General features: G+C 35.8%; 1 long non-coding RNA gene across 1 annotated transcript in view; it reads right to left on the reverse strand.

Moving 5' to 3' along the window:
• Nucleotides 1-2,794: 2,794 nt before the first annotated feature.
• The window catches only part of LOC129057997 (uncharacterized), a 28,259-nt gene continuing 5,768 nt past the window's right edge, over nucleotides 2,795-25,285 (reverse strand). The window contains exons 2-3 of the long non-coding RNA XR_008522810.2: nucleotides 25,204-25,266; nucleotides 2,795-5,493 (exon numbers count right to left, since the gene is read on the reverse strand). This is a non-coding gene — a long non-coding RNA (uncharacterized LOC129057997). The remainder of the gene's footprint in view (nucleotides 5,494-25,203; nucleotides 25,267-25,285) is intronic.

Below are 25,285 nucleotides of genomic sequence, written 5' to 3' on the forward strand. Positions count from 1 at the left end.
AGATAGATACTAGTTATAAGAAAAAAATTAGTTAGAAAAGAATTACTGGATTACAGAGATTAGTAAAAATAATAGAAATGATAATCATCTCTTCCCTTTTCCTATCCTTCTGAAGGCGAGTTGCACTAGATCGGTGCGCTCCCTCTCCTGGTGTTTCCCGCATCTTGTTTACCACATCTTACATTATTAAAGGAAAAGAGAGAAGCATGGACGCATTCTCTCTAAGAGATCTTTGTAATTGTTGGTCTCACACATGCTAAGAATATTTGAATTGGTACGAAGTGCAATTAATTTTTTATAATTAAGGCATAAGAAATTAACTAAGCTAAGTCATTCTTATAAGAAGCGTAATAACCCATAATCTTTTACTATGTCTTATAAGGAAGGGGGTGATAATTTGATTTTATATTCTAATTTATTAGATTAGCACATCATTTCAAGCCATGAAGTCTCACTGAATAACAAAAACATTCATTTTTTGAGGCTTGGTTACAAACCCAATATATGAAGGGCCTGTTTATTACTAATGTTTTCTAAAGCCAGATATTGTTCAGCCAATTAAATTTTGTTGGAAAACAACTTCTCATGCCCTTAATAACCTTTTTTTCTTCAGTGGAGCTCAGTATATTTTACCCAGTAATATATTAACACTATATGTCTGTGAATTACAATGAAAAAAATCTAAAAAAATTTAGAAAAATTGGTCATATTAAGGTTATATTAGGTCAAAAATAAGCCCCCAGAAGAGCACTGGACTCAAGCGAATAAAAACATTCCATTCATGGACCACTTGAACATGTCCTGCAGAGGTCTATAGCTTAAAGAAAAAATTTAATTTCTTTGCCTTGAAGGAATATGTTAAAACTAGGTCTGTCCTGGTTAGTATGGGTATTGGGATTATGTTCCTGGCTAGATCCATGGTTAGTGACGTTAACCACCATGGCTAGTGGGGTTGTCATTGAGAAAGGCAACATATAAGTCTGTTTCAAGGAGTTTAGTTATTTGAGCTTCACATTTGCAGGTTCACTGTGTTTGCAGTTTCCTGGAGGAGTAGAACCTAACAGTCTACAACTAAGCTTGCATCAAATAATATGAACAAAATAATGTAAATGATATGAAGAATTAAATAGTTTTAGATGTTAATTTTAAATATTTGTATTACCTGAAATCTACCCCAAGAATTAATCTGAGACCCAACGTTGTTAGCCATTTACAATGATTAAAACTACATTGCTCCCCTACTTTACTACTTGGAACTCTTGTAAACAGCAACTATATCTCTTTTAGGATAGTATACACATCACATGTTTAAAAACATGATATTTTATTCTTATTAAACATTCTAAAGGCATTTTGAGGAATATATAGGACACAACTTCTAGGGACTGTGCATTCTTGAAACAATGCTTCCAATTTTCTAAGACTTCATATAGAAATAACACTTTTTATATAAAACAAATACAGCATTATCAGAGAAAATGGTCAGCATAATGTCTTGGTACCTGCCTTAATGAGCTTACAAAGGTAAATAATATTTTAAATGCATAACTATGTGTAAAAAAGGGTAGATGGCAAAAACTACAAATGACTTTGGGATCCTGGGTAGGGCGGTAAAAGGGAACTGGTGCAGATAAATATTCAGGGAAGAGCAAAAATTTAACCTCAGCCTAGAATAATTGGATAGAATTGAAATGGGTAAAAAAGAAATGAAGAACACTCTCAATAAAGGGAACGAGATCTTCACAATTCTTATTTAGTGTCTAGAAAAAAGTAAGAGGCTGAATAAGAAGCCCTAAAGTGTTTAGGAGGGGGTGAGGAAATTACATTCCCTCTACTGAAAACTACAAATTGTTTTCTTCCAGGGAGGATGTGTGTCTTTTTATACTCTGCTTAGCAAGAAGGGAAGCATAGATAAATTTCATTAAAAATAAATATAAAAAGATATGTCTATATCAAAGGCATAATCAAGCATGGATCCAAAACATATTTGCTGTCTTTGAAACAAATGTTGAACAATTTACTTGTACAGAAAGGTTAAAAATTCTAGTTAACAGGTATCATTATGTGTGTAAAACAGCAGAGAAAACAGCAATACAAAATAACTAATATTTTTAAATGCCAGCAAAGATTAAAGATCTTTAAAAGGTATTTTCTAATAGATCTACTTTCGTCGACAAACAATTCATGTTTCATTAATGTTTATGTGGTTTGGATAAGACTTATGAAAGCCACCACTTAAAATTGGAATATAGATGTTTTTACATTTTTCTGACAAGTCATATATAGTGAATCAATATCAGTTCTCTCTTTTAGTGTTTGGAGTAAATCCTTAAATAAAGCAAAGGACCTTTAATTTTTATTACTTAAATGCTTAATGCATAGTTTAATTTTTAATGTGGACTTTTAGATGATGCCAATTTTTATTAAGGTTGACACACTCCCACTAGAATTAGCACAAATTAATATAAAAATCAATGAATCCCTTCTCTTATATTCCTGATGTGAATAAGATGCAGCATCCCCTCACATCATGAAATGAACAAAAACCATTCAATGAGAATGAGATACAAATAAGCATTATAGGCTGTTAAAACAGACAGTAGGGGTCTGAAGGTTATAATTTTGTTACATTTTTAGTATAATGTAACATCAAAGCTTGAATAATTTATTTCTTTTTTTCTTTCTCTTTTTCCTTATAGTCTTTTAAACCAACAGGATTAATGATAAATGGTATATGTCAAACTCTAATAACTAAAAAATCCCATGCCTTTCTGAAACAGTCTCCTATATCCAATGTCATTTGGGTATATGTGAGGTACACTGTACTCTTTGGATGGACTTTTAAAAAATATATATGCCACATTAAAAGAAAGAGACAAAATTGATGTGATATGTATGTGATAAAATATGACCAGAAAGAACCTCTCATTGCATTTATAGTGGATTGGCTTTAACTTGTATTTCTTTTCATGGTACATTTAAAGAAGTCTAACGTCTATTCTCTCTCCCTGAGCAATAAGCATTACCTATTTTACTTTTTGTAAGTGAATTACTTTGAGGATTTCAGTTGAGTACTTTACCTAAACCCCACAGATAGATGCCATATAATTGTTGCCACATTCTTGATTATCATCAAGATACATTGCCGTGATAACTTGAAATCCTTGGCAAATTTAATGGACATTTTATATAGTGCATCTTGGCTTGAAAATGTCAAGCAAAAAAAGTCAGAGCAACACCGTCTTTATAAGCTCTCCACTGAATGTGAAGGGCTGCCTAAGACACACAGCTCTGACTGCCAGGTTCCTAATCACAAAGCTAAATGACTCGGGTGTTATCAAACTTATTTCTTCCAGGTACTCAAGCACCAAAATGACAAATCATAGGGGTGGCTGTTAGCCTGAAGACACTTCTGTTCTATTATTTAAAGTCTGTTTTTTTTTTAATGTCTGAGATTTCTATGTGGAAAAAATAATGAACTTTAAGAAATGTCACTTTTACTAACAGAAATTATGGCTTGAACACCTGAATATGAATATTAAATACAAAAAAGTACATTTAAATAATGTTAAGGTTGTGACACAAACTGACAAAAGCAGCAAAATTCAAAGTTAAGGATGACACTCCACCTTAACTCACCCTGTTAAGAGGGGGAAAAGGGCAGCAGAGTGTACAGCTGGGAACGCTATGTTGGCCTTCATTCTCTGTCGCCTGATTGTGTCAGACGGTGTTTTACCCTCCATAATATTTAATTGGTTTTTGGCATTTGATTCCCTCTCTTTTGCTTAAGAGAATTTTTGGTGCCCGTTTATAAAATGTCATTTGGAAACCTACACATATTGATACTATACTTTTGGGGGTGACTCTTGAGAGGGATATCATTAGAGTTGTTGGGGTGTGTGTGTGTGTGTGTGTGTGTGTGTGAAGGGAGAGGGATATTTATCAAACAATGTGAGCATCTGGTATAAGAATAATAATAAAAACTAACAATTTTTAAGTGTTTGCTCTGTGCCAAGCATTATTTTATGTGTTTACAGGTATTAATTTCTTCAAACTTCATTTTTTAAAAAATCTATAAGGAAGTTACCACTGTCATCATCATTATCATTATACTCATTTTACAGATGGGAAATTTGAGTCACAGTGACCTTGGCCAAGATCACAAAGTAAATAACTACCAAAGTCAAGATTCAAATCTGGACTCCAAACAAGTTCTTAACCATCATGGCCAACAAAAATAAAAGTGACCAGGAATGTCACCAAAATTGAGTCAACACATTCTATTACAACAGCTAGTGCATGGCTGTAGCCAATTAATATATTCTAGTATTAATCAAGCAGAAATTATACATTAAGCATCTATTATATATAATGCATCAGAGTATGTGCTTTGGATAAATGGAAGGAAGCAACAAGAACTAACATTTATAAGAAACCTGATACATGCCAAACACTTCACTGAGTACCATGCATATATCTCACCTAATTGTTTCAAAATCACACCAATATTTGAATTACAATTATGGTTTTAAAAACGAATAAACTAAAGCTCAAAAAGATTCAATAACTTGACCAAGTCCCCACACAGTTCCGGGTGTTGCCCTATGTTATCTGTGCAAATTTTTTCAAGATACCTACCTTCTCTGACCCTTTTTTTTTTCACTTAATATAGAGACAGGAAAACAAACCTCCTGGGTTTATTGTGGTTCAATCAATCTTGATTTTTCCAAAAGAAATCTATTGCCAATCTATAAAACAACAAATATTTGCTTGAAGCCAACAATGTGCCAACTACCTTTTTTGGGGATTGAACCTTTTAAGAATAAATTAATGCTGGTCATAGTATATCATATAAACTGTTGGTGAAAAAAAGGTGATCAGTGGAACTTAGCTCTATGTCACTTCCACTTCTATTAATATCTATCAAACAAGATGGATGTGACATAAAAACATCCTATTATATTACTGAAAAGAATCCTGGAGTTTATCTCAGCCCAACTTCTTTGTATTGGTGAATAAACTGAGTTTCTCGCACCATTACGTAGCCTGCCTGAACTAAACCACGAATTAATACTAAGGTCTCTGAAGCCCAGTTGAACACATTTCTATTTCACCATTCTTTACTTTGTCATCAGTTGTAGAAACTATCTTTACTTTAGAAATGCTACACTGTCTCTTGATCATTTTCATCTAAAAAGTCATTGATGATAAAGTCATTGATAATTCAAAAGTCATTGATGATAATAATTTATTAGCTGGTAATTCTGTTTGCCACCACTCCAGATCCAGCTTCCAGCCTTTTCTGCCCTGTTTGGAGCAGTGGACTGACCCATGCAGACACCAGATGTGTGTGGAAGTCTCTATTTCTGTGCCTCTCCTTCAGCAGCACTTTCACCCTCCATGTTTCCTCTCCTACTGAGTACCAGCACAGCTCCTGGCTCTAGGTTGTCCTGGCCTCCAGGAACTTTATTTCCTCCCATGGCTTCTTCTGGCCTAAGAGTGATGGAGTCAATAGTGTTATTTTTGACCCATACTCAGGGAACCTCATTGTAGATGAAACTCATATCCTGACACATTAAACTTAGACATGGCTATGTGACCAATTTGGCCAATGAAGAGCAAAACAATTTGTGTAATTTCTCACGAGAAATTTTAAAGCCAACCTTTACCATGTTCTTATTTTCTGCTGTCATAATTAGCAGTGTTCTTATAGAAGAAGCTGCATCATCAGCCTGTGTCCTAGAGGGAAGACAACAGGAAGCAGAACCACAGCTGACCCACAATAACATGTTCAAAATAGAGCATGAGTTGGAAATAAGTGTTTTTAATTCATTTATTTGGAGTTTTTATTACCATTGCATAACCTACCTCAGTAGTTTTTAATTTTTAGCATCTACCAGAATGAACTAGAATGCTCACTAGTCCCACGTGCAGAGTTTCTGATTCAGTGGGTCCAACATAAGAACTGAGAATCTGCATTCCTGACTGATGATATTGATGCTGCCGGTCCAGGGGCCAGACTCTGAGAATCACTGTCCTAGTTGCTCGTGACTGATACAGATGGGATGATTTCATGCTATTAGTCTCATGTAGCCTCCATTGCCTGCTTTTGCTTCTTTAATACTGCCCACGCCTCTCTACAGAATGATTTTTATTAGATTCTCTTCAGTTGAAACCATCCAGGTGGAAATTCTCCTTCATGCTAGGAACCCAATACCTTGAAATAAACTTGTTCCTGACATTGTCCAAAAACTATGAACATATGTTATTTTGTATGATCCACACAATCACCTTGAAAGTTGATAGCACAGATATAACTTAGTAAATGAGGAAAAAGAGTTTCAGATAGACTGAGACTGGTCCCTCTGTGTGGCTAATTTGCTTCAAATCTTAGAGTGAATTTAGATGGCTCCTACTTCATATTCTTTTTATAACACGCTATAGACAGTGTTGTAATATAACCTATGAGTTTTTGTGTGTGTGTTTCCTCTTAATAGTGCATTTCTAATTGCATTTTACTTTTAAAATGATAGAGACTAGTTTCAATCCCCAGAGGGAGCAAAAACCATACTCTAAGCTTTCTTAGAAAGGAACAAAATAACATATGTTCTAGGGACAAATTTAACTTGACCAATAGTGAACTCAGCAAAGAATGGCAAGGCACTTAGCCATAGGATTTAACGATACCTAAATTAGTTTTTGGTCCCTGATTACCACAAACTAGGCATCAGGAAAATGCAGGAGGGTGCTTGATATTGAATTAGAAATTTTAATTATTAGTACAATAATCTTGAAGTCTTTCCATCAGGACCACTATTCACATATATGAATATAATAAGTTATGCTCTTGAAAAAGAAATCTTGAAACAGTTCACTTTTATGAGAAAAAAATGTAAAGGTGGATAAGCTTACTGGATGTGCTTTATACTTTATTTTTATTCAAATTTCTTTTTATTCAAGTTTCAGTATCAAATACTTGGGCTTATTATTACACAAGTGTAAACATGTGTTTAAAAAGATTTCCATTGCAATGGAAGATAATCTAAATGTTAGTCAATAATAAATTATGATACTTCCATTTAATGGATTGCACACTATATATTTAAATGAAAGAGTATATTGCAAAACAGCATGTACTACATGAGTTCAGTTTTTCAAATGTGTATGTGTATATGGGTACATACACAATTATACAATAAATATTTGGAAAAAATTCTAGTATATTTAGCAAAAGGTAAATAATAGTCATCTTAGGATGAGTAGTATAGATGGAATTCATTTTCTATATTATAGTTACATATTTTCTGATTTTGCAAATTTCTGGAAAAAATTAGGTAAATTTCTGAATTTATAAGTTTTCTAAATTTTGGCAATAAACAGACATTGCCTTTAGAATACCTGTATGACAGATGAAATATAATAGTGGTATTTCAAAAAAAATGAAAGAAAGAGGCAGATGTTATAAGGAGCTAAAAGTAGACACGCAAGAATATATGTTGGTTCACAAGTTTAGAGAGTAGTCTAGAATAATAAAAAATTAAAAATAACAACGAACAGCATCAATAATTTTATATTTATTAGGTTATTTTATGATAAAAATTCTTAACAAACTAGATATAGAAAGAATGTACCTCGACATAATAGAGACCATGCATGACAAACCCACAGTTAATAACATACTCAGTGGTGGAAAACTGAAAGCTTTTTCTCTAAAATCAAGAGCAAGCAAGCATGCCCACTCTTACCACTTCTTTTCGATATGTATTACTTTTTGAATATTTAGAAATTATTTTACAGTGTGGAGATTTTGTAAAATACAAAAAAAGTTAAGTAAAATTAAAATTAAATTACAATTAGGATTGTGTTTTGTGTTTAGATGTATACTTTTAATTAATATTTATAAATGAATCTACCAGATCAAAAGACATAATTATAGAATTTAGGCATTTACATTGGAACAAATGTTCTTTAACATGTTGGAAAAAAAAGATGCTACCTGCATAATTGATAAACTATAATTAGAAGAAAAGATTAGAAATATAGAGAATTACATCTCCAGAAAACCAGAGGAAGAGGTGACTTGGATATCTCTTGAACATTCCTCTTAGTTATTGACAAACTATCAGATTAAAAACAAAAAAGTAAAATCAAAAGAATTTAGTCAATATGTAAAATCTATCTTTTACTTAGAGTTTAGGTTTACTGCCTTACCTAACGAGGGCCAAAAGCTGCCATTGCTTTATCAGTGAAAGAGGTAGGAAATTTCAGTCAGGGAACAAAAAGCAAGGAGCAGAGAGCTTCTAAACAAGACTCTGAGCTTTCTATTTTTTGCTGTGTGGTAAGTTCCCTTCCAGGGTGCTGAATGGAAGCAACTGGCTTGCTTGTGCAGAAGGATTATCAGTAGTAGACATAGCTGTGCAGGTCTGGCACACAGTGGTTTGGTTTGGTTTGGTTTTCTCAATTTGCCAGCTCTCTAACCTCCCTCACCCCGCAGATCTTGCTCAGAGTCCTCTAATCCTCCTCAGAGAACACAAGAACTAAGCCTGGAGCCTACCTCTACCACCCTTACCCCCAAGGGTAACCTGCCATCACAGATAGTAAGGTTATTTTCTCTTTGCTGTTTTGAAACAATGTTTGGAAAAAATTTGAGAAAGTGTACATAGTAAGAAAAATTTGATCTCCACTTATATGAAACCCATGTCTACTGCTGCCTTTTGAAATCTTAGCTTTCATTATGATTCATACAAGCTAATGCAATGTTGGAGGAAATATCTTCACCACACCTCAAGAAGGAAGAATGTTGGTTTCAGAGCCCTACAGCATTTATCCAGATGTCAGGTATTGGCATGAGATTAAAAAGCCCAACTCAAAAAACACAATGAATACCAAAATAATTTTTAACTACACAAAAACTTAATTTGTGAAAAATTTCCTATCTCTAGGACTTGACTAAATAGAAAACAATAAAACACCTGAGTTAATGCTAGATTTTTCTATTTTGTAAACCACTCGATTTGTTCATCAATGATAATAATAAAATATCTAGGTTGGTGAATATTTTTCATCAAATGAGTGGGAAATATTTTTCTTTGATTATCTTATCCACTCATTCATTTGATTTACAAATATTTGTTAACTACCTGCTATGTGTCAGCAAGGTTCTAGGTACTCAAGACACAATAATAATCAGAAGTTACCAAAACCTAAACAAACAAACATACAAAAACCCTTGGCCTCACTGAATTTAAATTCCAGCATGGGATGCATGTCATAAACAATGGACATAATAAATAAATAAACTATCAGGATTTTAGAAAATGATACATGCTATGAACAAAAATAAAGTGAGATATAGATTATAAGTTCTTGGGAGATTAGCAATTTGAATAGTTGGTGAAGGCAAGACTTATTGAGGAACTGATAATTTGATCAATGACTTTAAAGAGGTGAGGAAGTTAGCCATGTGCTGTTTTTTTCCATAAGTTATTGGGGTACAAGTGGTATTTGATTACATGAGTAAATTCTTTAGTGGTGATTTGTGAGATCCTGGTGCACCCATCACCCAAGCAGTATATACTGCACAGTATTTGTTGTCTTTTAACCCTCACCCCTCTCCCACTGTTCCCTGCAAGTCCACAAAGTCCATTGTATCATTCTTATGCCTTTGCTTCCTCATAGCTTAGCTCCCACATATCAGTGAGAACATATGATGTTTGGTTTTCCATTCCTGAGCTACTTCACTTAGAATAATAGTCTCCAATCTCATTCAGGTCATTGCAAATGCTGTTAATTCATTCTTTTTTATGGCTGAATAGTATTCCATCATATATATATATACCACAGTTTCTTTATCCACTCATGGATTGATGGGCATTTGGGTTGGTTCCATAATTTTGCAATTGCGAATTGTGCTGCTATAAACATATGTGTGCAAGTATCTTTTTTTGAATAATGTCTTCTTTTCCTCTGAGAAGATACCTAGTAGTAGGATTGCTGGATCAAAAGGTAGTTCTACTTTTAGTTCTATAAGGAATCTCCACACCGTTTTCCATAGTGGCTGTACTAGTTTACATTCCTACCAGCAGTGTAGAAGTGTTCCCTGATCACTGCATCCATGCCAACATCTACTGTTTTTTGATTCTTTGATTATTGCCATTCTTGCAAGAGTAAGGTGGTATCACGTTGTGATTTTTATTTGTATTTCCCTGATCTTTAGTGATGTTGAGCATTTTTTCATATGTTTGTTGGCCATTTGTATATCTTCTTTTGAGAATTGTCTATTCATGACCTATTTCTCTTTGTTTTTATTGCAATTGCATTTGGGTTTTTGGTCATGAAATCCTTGCCTAAGCCAATGTTTAGAAGAGTTTTTCCCATATTATCTTCTAGAATTTTATAGTTTCAGGTTCTAGAGTTTTTTTAGTTTAGGTTTAAGTACTTTATCTTCAGTTGATTTTTGTATAAGGTGAGAGATGAGGATTCAGTTTCATTCTTCTACATGTGGCTAGCCAACAGCACCATTTGTTGAAAAGGGTGTCCTTTTGCCACTTTATGTTTTTGTTAGCTTTGTTGAAGATCAGTTGGCTATAAGTATTTGGGTTTATTTCTGGGTTCTCTATTCTATTCCATTGGTCTATGTGCCTATTTTTATACCAGTACCATGCTGTTTGGGCAACTATGGCCTTGTAGTATAGCTTGAAATCAGTTACTGTGATGCCTCCAGTTTTGCACTTTTTGCTTACTCTTGCTTTGGTTATGAGGGCTCTTTTTTGGTACCATATGAATTTTAGAATTGTTTTTTCTAACTCTGTGTATTTTGATGGGGATCCTGTTGAATACGTAGATTGCTTTTGGCAGTATGGTCATTTTCACCATATTGATTCTACTCATCCATGAGCATGGGATGTGTTTCCATTTGCTTGTGTCATCTATGATTTCTTTCAGCAGGTTTTGTAGTTCTCCTTGTAGAGGTCTTTTGACTCCTTTGTTAGGTATATTCCTAAGTATTTTTTTTCAGCTATTGTAAAAGGGGTTAAGTTCTTGATTCGATTCTCTGCTTGGTCACCATTGGTATATAGAAGAGCTACTAATTTGTGTACATTAATCTTGTATCTGGAAACTTTGCTGAATTCTTTTATCAGTTCTAGGAACTTTCTGTAGGAGTCCTTAAGGTTTTCAAGGTAAACAGTGATATCATCAGCAAACAGGGACAGTTTGACTTCCTCTTTACTGATTTGGATGCCCTTTATTTCTGTCTCTTGTCTGGTTGCTCTGGCTAGGATGTTCAGTACTATGTCGAAGAGAAGTGGTGAGAGTGGGCATCTTTGTCTCATCCCTGTGCTCAGAGAGAATGTTTTCAACTTTTCCCTATTCAGTATAATGTTGGCTGTGGGTTTGTCATAGATGGCTTTTATTACATAAAGTTATGTCCCTTGTATGCCAATTTTGCTGACAGTTTTAATCATAAAGGGATGCTGGATTTTGTCAAATGTTTTTTTCTGTATCTATTGAGTTGATCTTGTGATTTTTGTTTTTAATTATGTTTATGTGGTGTATCACATTTATTGACTCGCATATGTTAAACCATCCCTGCATCCCTGGTATGAAACCCATTTGATCATGGTGGGTTATCTTTTTGATATGTTGTTTGATTTGGTTAGCTAGTATTTTGTTAAGGATTTTAGCATCTATGTTCATCAAGGATATTGGTCTGTAGTTTCCTTTCTTGGTTGTGTCCTTTCCTAGTTTTGTTACTAGGGTGATGCTGGCTTCATAGAATGAATTAGGGAGGGTTCCTTCCTCCTCTATCTTGTGGAATAGTGTCGAAAGGATTGATACCAATTCTTTGAATGTCTGGTAGAATTCTGCTGTGGATCCATCTAGTCCTGGACTTTTTTTTGTTGGTAATTTTTAAATTACCATTTCAATCTTGCTGCTTGTTATTAGTCTGTTCAGGGTACCTAATTCTTCCTGATTTAAGCTAGGAGGGTTGTATTTTTCCAGTAATTTATCCATCTTTCTAAATTTTCTAGTTTACGTGCCTAAAGGTCTTCACAGTACCCTTGAATGATCTTTTATATTTCAGTGGTGTCAGTTGTAATATCTCCTGTTTCATTTATCAGTGAGGTTATTTGGATTTTCTCTCTTCTTTTCTTAGCTAATCTTGCTAATGGTCTATCAATTTTATTTATCTTTTCAAAGAACCAGCTTGTTGTTTCATTTGTCTTTTGTATTTTTTTGTTTGTTTGTTTCAATTTTGTTTAGTTCTGCTCTGATCTTGGTTATTTCCTTTCTTCTGCTGGGTTTAGGTTTGGTTTGTTCTTGTTTCTCTAGTTCCTTGAGGTGTGACCTTAGATTGTCTGTTTGTGCTCTTTCAGACTTTTTAATGTAGATGTTTAAGGCTATGAACTTTCCTCTTAGCACTGCCTTAGCTGTATCCCAGAGGTTTTGACAGATTGTGTCATTATTGTCAGTCAGTTTGAAGAATTTTTAATTTCCATCTTGATTTCGTTTTCGACCCAATGCTCTTTCAGGAGCAGGTTATTTAATTTCCATGTATTTCCATGGTTTTGAAGGTTCCTTTTGGAGTTGATTTCCAGTTTTATTCCACTGTGGTCTGAGAAAGTGCTTGATATAATTTCAATTTTCTTAAATTTATTAAGGCATATTTTATGGCCTATTATATGGTCTATCTTGGAGAAAGTTCCATGTGCTGTTGAATAAAATGTGTATTCTGCCTTTGTTGAATGAAATGTTCTGTATATATCTGTTAAGTCCATTTGTTCCAGGGTATAGTTTAAATCCATTGTTTCTTTGTTGACTTTCTGTCTTGATGACCTGTCTAGTGCTGTCAGTGGAGTATTGAGGTCACCCACTATTATTGTGTTGCTGTCTGTCTCATTTCTTAGGTCTATTAGTAATTGATTTACAAATTTGGGAGTTCCAGTGTTAAGTGCATATATGTTTAAGATTGTGATTTTTTCTTTTGGACAAGGCCTTTTACCATTATGTAATGACCCTCTTTATCTGTTTTAACTGCTGTTGCTTTAAAGTTTGTTTTGTCTGATATAAAAATAGCTATCCCTACTTGCTTTTGGTGTCCATTTGCATGAAATGCCTTTTTCCACCACTTTACTTTAAGTTTATGTGAGTCCTTATGTGTTAGGTGAGTCTCCTGAAGGCAGTAGATAGTAGGTTGGTGAGTGTTTATCCATTCTGTGGTTCTGTATCTTTTAAGTGCCGCATTTAGGCCATTTACATTCAATGTTATAATGGAAATGTGAGGTACCATTGGATTCATTGTGCTTTTTGTTGACTGTGTACTTTGTTTTTGTTTTGTTTTGCTTTGTTTTTTAACATGTATTTTTCTTTTATAGGTCCTGTGATTTATGCTTTAAAGAGGTTCTGTTTTGATGTGTTTCCAGGATTTGTTTCAAGATTTAGAGCTCCTTTTAGCAGTTCTTGTAGTGGTGGCTTGGTAACGCTGAATTCTCATAGCATTTGTTTGTCTGAAAATGACTGTATCTTTCCTTCATATATGATGCTTAGTTTCTCTGGATACAAAATTCTTGGCTGATAATTGTTTTGTTTGAGGAGGATGAAGATAGGGCCCCAATCCCTTCTAGCTTGTAGGGTTTCTGCTGAGAAATCTTCTATTAATCCAATAGATTTTCCTTTATAGGTTACCTGGTGCTTCTCTCTCACAGCTCTTAAGATTCTTTCCTTTATCTTAACTTTGGATAGCCTGATGACACATACCTATGTAAAGATCTTTTTTGCAATGAATTTTCCAGGTGTCCTTTGTGCTTCCTGTATTTGAATTTCTAGGTCTCTAGCAAGGCTAGGGAAGTTTTCCTCAATTATTCCCTGGAATATGTTTTCCAAGCTTTTAGAATCCTCTTCTTCCTCAGGAACACTGATTATTCTTAGGGTTGGTCGTTTAACATAATCCCAGACTTCTTGGAGGCTTTGTTCATATTTTCTTATTCTTTTTTCTTTGTCTTTGTTGGATTGGGTTAATTTGAAGACCTTGTCTTTGGGCTCTGAATTTCTTTCTTCTACTTGTTCTATTGCTGACACTTTTCCAGAGCATTTCACATTTCTAAAAGTGTGTCCAAAGTTTACTGAATTTTGGATTGTTTTTTCTTTAAGCTATTTATTTCTTTGAATATTTCTCCCTTCATTTCTTGTTTCATTTTTTGGATTTCCTTGCATTGGGCTTCTCCTTTATCTGGTTCCTCCCTGATTAGCTTAATAGTTAACCTCCTGAATTCTTTCTCAGGTAAATCAGGGATTTCTTCTTGGTTTGGATCCATTGGTGGTGAACTAGTGTGATTTTGAGGGGGATGTTGATGAGCCTTGTTTTGTCATATTACCAACATTGGTTTTCTGGTTCCTTCTCATTTGGGTAGGCTCTGTCAGAGGGAAGGTCTATGGCTAAAGGCTGTTGTTCAGATTTTTTTGTCCCACAGGGTGTTCCCTTGATGTAGTACTCTCCCCCTTTTCCTATGGATGTGGCTCCCTATGAGCCAAACTGCAGTGATTGTTTCTCTTCTGGGTCTAGCCACCCAGCAAATCTACCTGGCTCTGGGCTGTTACTGGATGTTGTCTACACAGAGTCCTGTGATGTGAACCATCTATGGGTCTCTCAGCTGTGGATACCAGCGCCTGCACCAGTGGAGGTGGTGGAGGGTGCGACGGACTCCGTGAGGGTTCTTAGCTTTGCTGGTTTAATGCTCTATTTTTGTGCTGGTTGGCCTTCTGCCAGGAGGTGGTGCTTTCCAGAAAGTATCAGCTGTAGTAGTATGAAGAGGGACCGGCAGTGAGCAGGGCCCTAGAACTCCCAAGATTATATGTCTTTTGTCTTCTGCTACCAGGGTAGGTAGAGAAGGACCATCAGGTGGGGGCAGGGCTAGGCGTATCTGAGCTCAGACTCTCCTTGGGCAGGTCTTACTGGTACTGCTCAGGCGGATAAGGGTGAGATTCCCAGGTCACTGGAGTTGTGTACTTAGGAGGCTTATGGCTGCCTCTGCTGAGTCATGCAGGTTGTAAGGGAAGTGGGGGAAAGCCAGCAGTCACAGGCCTCACCCAGCTCCCACACAAACTGAAGGGCCGATCTCATTCCCACTGTGTCCCCTGCAACAGCCCCAAGTCTGTTTCCAGACAGAGGGCGAGTCAGGCTTGAAAACTTGCCCAAGGCTTTCCACCTCCCAGCTGTGAAAGAAAAGGGCTTTAGTTCTTCCCCCGCCTGTGAAGTCTGCAAGCCGGATTCACACCCTCCCCCAAGTTCTGGCCAGGAGGCTTCTCGCCCCGCTCAAATTGTTATAAAGTTCAGCTAGAGAAGATTTTCTTTCCATGGAGTTTTACCCCCTGCTCCACTGGCCTCCCTCCTGATGGATCCCTATGGTGTCAGGCAGGAATGGGCTGCTTGAGGATTCAGCGAGATCCCAGGGCCTCCCTGCTGCCTCCTCCACCCCTGTATTTCGCTGGGCTCAGCTCTCTAACTTGACTCAGCTCCAAGTAAAGTTGGGAACTTCACTGGCAAACAGACTTCAGCTTCTCCAGTCGTGGAGTGTGTTCAGAAGAGGAGGGTCTCCCTTTTCCACGTCCGCAGTTGAGGCACTCACAGTATTTGGAGTGTCTACTGGGTCCTGCAAGAGCAGTCCGCTTCCTTCAGAGGGTCTGTGGTCCTCTCAGAATTGCTGGTTTGTCCTTGCAGTCAATCTGGAGCTAAAATTCACAATGCAAGCCTCTGCATGCTGCTCTGTCTGGAGATGCAATCTAGTCCTGCCTCCCGTCCACCATGATCCTGAGATCACCTCCATGTGCTATTTTAGAAGACATTTTATTCAGAAATAATAGAAGGTAGGGAGGCCAGTGTCGATAAAGATGAGTAAGAGGAAGAGAGGTAGGAGATGAGAAGGAATGATGATCAGGCTATGTGAGCCTTTGTTGAATACATTGAGGACATGGCCTTTTTTTCTGAAATGGGAGCAATGTGAAGGTTGTTTCATAAGTGTCCTTTAGCTGTAAAATTCCTTGTGGCATGGGAGTATCAGCAGAAACACGGAGACCAGTTATGAGGCTTTTGCAGTAATTTGGATGAGATAATGGGTACCCTGCCACCAGGATAAAGGTAACTTAAAATATTTTTTGCTGAATGAAAAATTTTTGGCCAGATTTTTAAGTCAGCATTATAAAAAGATTATAATTATAAAAAGATTGTCAATTAAAATTCCTACCATGGAAGTCCTCAGAAAAGGGCAAGTTGGAGATGTAGGCCAAGTTGTCAACTGCACATGCATCCTGGTATTGGGGTTCTGAAATGTTTTATCTTCCCCCAAGTGTCCCTCTAATAGTTTGTCATGGTGACATGGTGACCCTACGCAGTCATTATAAATATGCTCAGTACCTGGCAGGGAAGATAGGAGCTTACTAACAATTTAGATCCTATGAGTACAATGGAAAACATTTTAAATTGTGTAGTCAGGGCCTTCTAAATCAGAAGCTGGAGAAACAATTATTGCAAACCTAACTATTTTGGTTACAAGGAGGCAATTATAATAAAAGGAAATCTCCACCTGGATCATTTGCTATGGCTGTCCATGTACAACACAGAGTTTCTGCCATGGGGAGCATCTGTAACTCGTACTAAACACAGGAAGTTAGGGTGGGAGAGAGGTCTGAATCAAGATAAAGAGGCTACTGCATTCCCACATTTCTCAGTCTGTTTCATAAAATAGAAACTGTTAGAGAAATAAACAGTCATTTCCAAAAAAAGAGTCCTGGGAAATGATGCCTTCAACAAATTTAAATAAGTTTATTTCCATCAAAGCTTGTCAGAGCCTTTAATATGGTAATTTTCATCACAAAAATTCAAGAGTTTAATATTAATATAATATGTTCAATTTCTTAATGTTATTTGACAGTGTTACTCTACAGTAAATTCTTTTCAATCTTCTTTGTATCTTTCACCATCTAGCACCTCGCATCGTGCTTTGAGTAGAAAATAACAGAGTGAATAAATCCATCTTCCTAATTCTACAATTAACTTATTTTCTAATGAAGACTCCAAAAGTGTATGACTCAACCCTAATATCTAAAATATCACAGAAAAGCAGCATTTTCAAATTTAAAAAAAAGGGGAAATAGATGTGGCTCTAATTATAATGCTTTCTCTTTCCGTAAAGATCTTGAATCATGTAATTTACAAAATCATTTTCAGTAGTCTATAAATACTAAATAATAGTTAGATACCCATATATGTATATCTCTACATACATATACACATAGTCTTACAATTGTAACACAGCTTATACAAATGTGAGCTTAACTTCAAGGTATGGTTGCTTCAATATGTCATTCTTCTAAATAATAAGTACTTGAAACAATCAGTATACTTGTCTTTTGTCATTTAATATGTAAGGTAAATTGAGTAAGAATTTAACTCAATGTGATCCTAAGTCAAAATCAATGTTTTATTTATCTACTCCTGACAAGTATAAAGACAGAATGTGAATTAACTAGATATTTATCTATTTTATAACACACTTGCAATAAGTAACCTGAAACTCTTATTTGTCTACATTCTCAGTCCATTAAGTAGCTTCATTTCAAATAACTAAATAACTATAGATATCATCAAAAATCTTTGAACCAGTCATTTGGAAGCTTTTGTATGCCAGGAATTCTATTCTTCAAAAACATATATTCGGGATTGCAATGGTAACTAATCAGTTTACATCTGTGAGTGTTGTCTTTGTACACACACATTCGCACACTATAAATGTAGGGTTTTCTTCCTGAATATCCTGTCTCCACTATGAATTGAAATGAATTGATAGTGAAATTTTATTTTTAAAATTGTAAAAAATTTCCTATGCATAAAATAACAGCAAACGTTCTTTCATCTACTCTGTCAGGTTCATTCTATAATGAATAGTAAAACACCTTTTATTATGTAATTAGAAACAGGTTATTTTCAAAAAGAATTTTTAATTAAAAACCTCTACCAAAAAATTTGCCTTCTAAAAAGAAAAAGAACATTTAAAAGTTTTAGAAGCTCTAGCTAGCCCATCTGGCCAATATAATGGTCACAGGTGGACTCAAGAATATGTATATAGCTATTCCCAGAAAGGCCCCTGGAAACCTCTCCTCTGAGAGCCTGTCCATCTCTCAGTGGGGCGGGGGCATCTTCCTCTAATACACAGAGGCAGTGCTATATTGCATCAATTGGTGTCTTAGTCTATTCAGTCTGCTATTAAAAAAACTCATAAATTGGGTGTCTTATAAAAACAGATATTTATTTTTCACAGTTCTAGAGTCTAGGGGATCCAAAATCAAGGTGTCAGCAAATTCTGTGTCTGCTGAGGGCCTGCTTTCTGGTTCATAGACAACACTTTCTTGCTGTGTCCTCATATGGTCTAAGAGGCCAGGGGTCTTCCTCGGGCATCCCTGTCTCCTAATACCATCACTTTGTGGGGAGGTAGGATTTTGACATCCGAATTTTGGGAGGACACGAACATTCAGACCATTGCAATAGGAGAAGCACTCAATTAGATAGGTTTGAATGTGCACAAAGAAAAAGCAATGACTATTTTGATATTCATGATACTTATTAATATAGTTGATAGTACTTGGCATATTGTGGGTTTAGATATGGAATTTAATAACTTTATAAGTCACCTATAATCATAATTCCCCAAACTCTTTGAGGTAAAAAGAATTAATGGAAAAAAAGAAAATGAAAGGCTTTCTTTTTTTCTGATTTTGAACAGATGCACTTCAGAAAAATGGTGGTAGTGTCCTTTTGGTAAATCAGAATGTCAGCTGAGTATTTTTAAAAGTAAAAAAAAAAATAAAATCCTGGACTTTCTCTGAAAGGTTAAAATGGTTTAAGTAAATTTAGTCAAAGTAAATGACATCTAGTGAAGAATACAAGGAAACTATATTTATTTATAAATGCTTTCACTTAAATTCTAAACAAGCAATTTACTAAGCTATAATTTCAAGGAATTGTGATGTGATTCTGACAAAGAATATCAAGAATTTTAAATGGTAAAGAAGTGATGGGTGGACAAAGGAACACAGCTTGATAAAAAGATTAATCTACAGTCTCAGGCATCTTAATGTTACAATCTATGGTTATGAGTAATCATTTGGAAACAAAACTCCTCTAAGTGGCTCTTGTCCTTTTCCTGCCCTCACAGTACCTAACCAGCTGTAGCTGACATCAACGCAGGAAGTAGCCACATTTCTGCAAATCAGAGGCAGTTAAGAGAGACATACATTGTCAGCCATTAAACCAGCTTTTGATGTAGTATCAGGGTACAAGCTTTATCACTCAACACGTACATGAGGTTAGTTTAGTCATAGTGTTAAAGAATTATTTCATTTAGCAGATACTGACATTTAACCGAATAAAGTAAAAGTAAAATGAAATGCAATAAGTTAAAATAACACTATAAGTAGGTTATTAAGAATTAACACTGAATGCATCCAAACCTGTTTGTCCCCAAACATGTCTGACATCATGTTTACATGGTTATCAATGCCACAAACAGCAGAGGTCTGGCCTGGTGTAGGTCAAATACTGATAACTATTCAGCATTTGTTTTAAGGTAAGTTTGATTCCTTGGTTATATTTCCATATTTATTTAATCCTTAGCAAAACATGCTTTGCCTTTTTATGTCATCTTAACAATAGTCAAGTTCAGATATTCAGGATACTTCAAAACTTCTGTGTACGGTAAAAGATGGATTGTTCTATCTCTCCTTTGTGTAGTCATTTACTAACACCAGAGTCACCCCCTTTCACTCCTTAATCACTTAGACAACAGGCTCATTGCCACTCTCCCCAGCATTACTCTGCTTGGTCTGAGTAATGTAAGTGTCCACATCGATGGCTCTGTCAACACTCAGGTCCCTCATTCCTTTACTTCCACTCCTAGGCCTGTCTGCCATCCTCCTCTGCTGACTCAGATTCATGGGCATTCCCTAGGGGTTGGCAAACTATCTCCATGGGCCAGCTACTTGTTTGTTTTGTTTGGTTTTGTTTTTTAATAGACATTATTTTTAGAGTAGTTTTGGATTCACAGCAAAATTGAGGGGAAGGTATAGAAATTTCCTACATACTCCCCAACCCCCATCTGTACATTTGTTACAATGATGAGCCTACATTGATACATCATTATCACCCAAATCATAGTTTACATTAAGGTTTATTCTTCCTATTGTAGATTTTATGGGGTTGGAAAAATGTATAATAACATGTATTCACCATTATATTATACAGAGCAGTTTCAGGTCCCTAAAACTGCTTTGTGCTCTTCCCATTCTTCCCTCCCTCCCCACTAACCCCTGGCAACCACTGATCTTTTTACTGTCTCCACAGTTTTGCCTTTCTCAGAATGTCATAGACTTGGAATTATACTGTAGGCAGCCTTTCCAGATTGATTTTTTTTTTTTACTTAGTAATGTGCAGTTAAGTTTCCTCCATGTCTTTTTAAGGCTTGATAGGTCTTTTCTTTTTATTACCAGATAAAAACATTGGATGTATCACAGTTTATTTATCCACTCACCTACTGAACGATATCTTGATTACTTCTAACTTTTGGCAATTATGAATACAACTACGATAAACATCTGTGTGTAGGTTTTTGAATGGACATAAGTTTTTTACTCCTTTGGGTAAATACCAAGAAACGTTCTATGAACTGCATATTGGTGTTCCTCCAAAGCTTATATGATGAAACCGAAACCTCCAAAGTGATGGTTTGGAAGATGGGGCCTTTGGAAGGTGATTAGGTCATGAGGATGGAGCTCTCATGAATGGGATTGATGGCCTTATAAAAGACTCTTCAGAGAATTCCTTTGGCCCTTCTGCCATGTGAGGACATATCAAAAAGATAGCCACCTATGAACCAAGAAGCAGAACCTCACTGGACACAGAATCTGCTAGTGCCTTGATCTTGAGCTTCCCAGCCTCTCAAACTATAAGAAATTAATTAAGCCACATTGTCTATGGTATTATTGTTGTAGTAGCCTGAATGAACTAAGACAGAGTACGATTGCTAGATTGTGTGTTAAGAGTATGTTTAGTTTTGTAGGAAACTGCCAGCCAGTCCTCCAATGTGGCTGTACCATTTTACATTCACACCAGCAATAAAGGGGGTTCCTGTTGCTCTACATTCTTGCCAGCATTTGGTGGTGTTGGTGTTCTGGACTTCAGCCATCCTAATAGCTGTGTACTCATATTTCATTGTCATTTTAATTTGCATTCCCATAATGATATTGAATATGTTCTCATATCTTTATTACTCATCGGTATATCTTCTTTTGTGATGTATCTATTAATGTCTTTGGTCTATTTTTTAACTTATTGTTGAGTTGTAAGGATTTTTATGTATATTTTGCACAACAGTCTTTTATCAGAAATGCCCTTTGAGGATATTTTCTCCCGGTCGGTGGTTTATCTTTTCATTCTCTTGACAGTGACTTTTCCAGAGCAGACATTTTTATTTATAATGAAGTCCAACTTATCAATTTTTTTAATGAACCATGCATTTGATGTTGTATCTAAAAAGTCATTACCATGCCCAATGTCATTTAGTTGGTTTTCTATATTACCTTTTAAGAGTTTTGCATTTTACGTGTAGGTCTATGAGACATTTAGATTTATTTGGGGGAAAAGTAAGGTTGGTGTCTACATTTTTTTTTTTTTTTTGCATGTGACTGTCCAGTTGTTCCAGCACCATTTGCTGAAAAGACTATCTTCTCTCCATTGTATCGCCTTTGCTGTTTTATCAAATGTCAATTAACTATATTTATGTGGGTCTATTTCTGGACTCTCTATTCTGTTCCATTAATCAATCTGTTCTCTGACCAATACCACACTGTCATGTTTAATGTTGCTTTGTCACTTTATAGTAAGGTTTAAGGTTTGGTGGTGTTCGTCCTCTGACTTTCCTATTTTCCTTCAATATTGTGTTGACTTTTCTGGGTCTTTTGCCTCTCCATATAAACTTTTGAGTCAGTTTATTGATAACACCATAATATGTTGCTTGGGTCTTGATTGGGATTGCATTGAAACTATAGATCAAGTTGGGAGGAATGGACTTCTTAGCAATGTTGAGTCTTCCTATCCATGAACATGGCATCTCTCTCCGTTTGCTTAGTTTTTCTTTGATTTCTTTCATCAGAGTTTTGTAGTTTTTCTCATATAGATCTTATACATTTTTTTAAATTTCTACCTAGGTATTTTATTTAGAGGTGGTGCTAAAGTAAATGGCATTGTGTTTTTAATTTCAAATTCCACTCATTCATTGCTGGTATATGGGAAAGTGAGTGCATTTTGTATATTAACCATGTATTTTGAAATCTTGCTTTAATTGCTTAGCTCCTTGTTTTTATAAATAAAGTTATACTGGAACACAACCATGTGCACTAGTATTGTCTGTGGCTGTTTTCTAGCTACAACAGCAGAACTGAGTAAATGCAACAGAGCTTCTATGGCCTCCAAGCCCGAAATATTTATGTTACTGATAATAATTTTATTCTTTTTCCATCATCTTAATTGCATGCATCTCACTCTCCTGACTCAACCTTCTATCCTTCCAGCTTAGTCCCTCTAGACTCCTAATTCCAGCAATTTTATCACCCCTTAGGGCTTTCAATACATCAATCCAACACCCAGCTTCATTTTCAGTGACTTCTTTCTTCCATTTCTTACCCAGCTTCTACTCCATGATTCATCTTTGTAATCATTCCTTTTCATACATTCTCTTTCTTTTCATAATATTTACTTGGAAAAAATTTCAAGCATGGATAAATGTAATTCTCCATCTGCTTTGTGCCTAAAACTCTGCAGTTGACTATAACTGGAGAAAAACACAGAACCATGTTCACTGGTTTCTCTTTCACTTCGTGATAGCAGAGCTTAAATAAATTTTAAGTTTAAAAAGAAACTATTTTATTTCTCTAACAAATTCATTCTCCTCAATGCCTACTTCATACTTTCTGCATCCTCTTCAAAGTATCATACCTCCCCCCATGTCTCAACAAATGAGTGAAAATAGAAGTAATCAGAAAAGACATTCCACATCCTCCTACCATATCTACCCACTTACCAAAATCTGAGCTCTTATACTGTTGTTTTTTTTTTTTTTTGCTCAACATATTAAACTGTCTATGCTCCTATGTGAAAACTTATCCACTCAATTCCTTTTCCTTCTAGACAACTCAAGTATGTCATTACAGAAATTGTCCTTTCTCCTTCCCCCACACTATTATTACTCCCTCTCTACTGGATCATCCCCATCAACAACCAAACATGCTGTAATGCTGTAATTCCTCTCATTTTAAAATAAAAGCATTATCTTGGCTACATATTACCTTTCCATTTTTCTGCTTCCTTCTATTAACACTCCCTAAGAGTAGTCTATAATCAATATCTCTACTTCATTGTTTTCTCTGTTTTCTTGAAGGCAAGCTAATAAATTTTATCCCAAACACTCTACTGAAACCAGTCTTCTCAAGGCCACTGATGCTAATTCCAATAGTCAAATACAGCCCTCATGTTGCTTAACTTTCAGGATAATTAGCTTGGGTTTTTCCTTTGCAGACCCTAAGACAAGAGTTCAAAGGCAGGTAGTTTACTTAGGAATCATAGGAAACACTAATAGGTGAGTGGGAAGTGGTACAGGAAAGAAAAGCCAGACGATGAAGAGTTTATTATTAAAACAGCTATCACTGGAATTAAGTTCCATGAGGAAACACATAGAAAGAGTATGAACACTCACCTCAGCATTATTTCCACCTAAGGATCTAGAGAGCTGGGGTACTTATACAGTGGCTCCCTCAAGTCATTGGTTAAGGCCTTCTGAATGGCAGAGTTATATTAATTAACCAGCATTTCTGGCCTGGTTTATGCTTAGGCAGAGTGAATTTCCTTGGTTTTGGAAACAATCCTTAGGTACAAAGATGTGGAAATCCTTAGGTACAAAGAAGCTGAAAGTTGGCAGGAATGCTCTGAATAGCAAGGTCCAAGGATGTGAGTGAAGCACCTACGGCATCTGTTAAAACATGCTCATACTCCCTCTTGAAATATTTTCTTCAGGTGGCTAGAAAGAACACAGACTCCTGGTTTCCCTTTTACCTTTCAGGTCTCTTTTTTTGGTCTCCTTTGTTTCTTTCTCCTCTTCTAGCCAACCACTGAATGTTCTCTCTGTTATCTATGCACACTCCCAAGGTAGTCATATCCAGTTTCTATACGTTGATGTCTTCAAAATGTACAACTTTAACCTCAAACTTTAATCTCAAAACTTTAACCTAGATCTTCTCCTTATTTGTCAAACTGTCTACCTGACATCTTCACTTGGTTGTCCAAGAGTTATCTCAAAGATACCATGTCTGGGACTTGGTCTCCCTATCATCTTCTTTATCTCAATGGCATTCCCATTTTTCAAATTCCTCAAGTCAAAAACCTTGGAAGCTAGATTAACTCATTTCTTTCCCTCATACTCACATCCAATGCATCCGTAAATTCTATTAGATAAACATTCCAAATATAACTTAGAATCTAACCACTTCTCACCATCCCCAACATTAACAACCCAGTCCCATATTCTGTCAACTAAATAATTATAATAAGCTTTTAATGTGTTTTTCTCTTTTCATCTTCACTTCTCCCTCCCGACACACACACACGTATGCACATACAAATACACAATCTATTTTCAATATAGCAGATACAGTGATCTTTTTAAAGCATTAGTTAGATCAAGCAATTACTCTCTTCAAAACTCAATTTTTCTTATCTCATTGAGAGTAAAAGTTTGTCTTTATACAATCCAGTTTCTACTGCCTTAATGATCTCATCAGCCACCACATCCTTCTCCCTTACTTTGCTCTGGCAATTGTGTCCCTAACTATTACTGAAACACTAGTTACACTCATAAGTCAAGACCTATAAACTTGCTGGTCTCTTTGCTGGTCTCTTTCCCCCCAGTGTTGCCATGGCTCATGCCTCACCTCCTTCAGATTTCTGCACAAATGTTTCTGTAACAGTAACCACCCTATAAAAAACAAAACAAATAAACAAAAAAAACCCTACCCCCACCAGTAGTCCCTCTCCTCTTTCTCTGCTTTAATTATTATCTGACATATTATAGTGTGTATTTTATTTGTTTACCTGTCTCTCCTCACCTGAACATAAGCTCCATAAAGACAAACATTTTTCTCTGTTATTCACCACTGTATCTTCAGACCCTAAAATAGTGCATGTCAC

The sequence above is a fragment of the Pongo abelii genome, chromosome 11 (assembly GCF_028885655.2).
Source record: "Pongo abelii isolate AG06213 chromosome 11, NHGRI_mPonAbe1-v2.0_pri, whole genome shotgun sequence".
NCBI classification, from domain to species: domain Eukaryota; kingdom Metazoa; phylum Chordata; class Mammalia; order Primates; family Hominidae; genus Pongo; species Pongo abelii.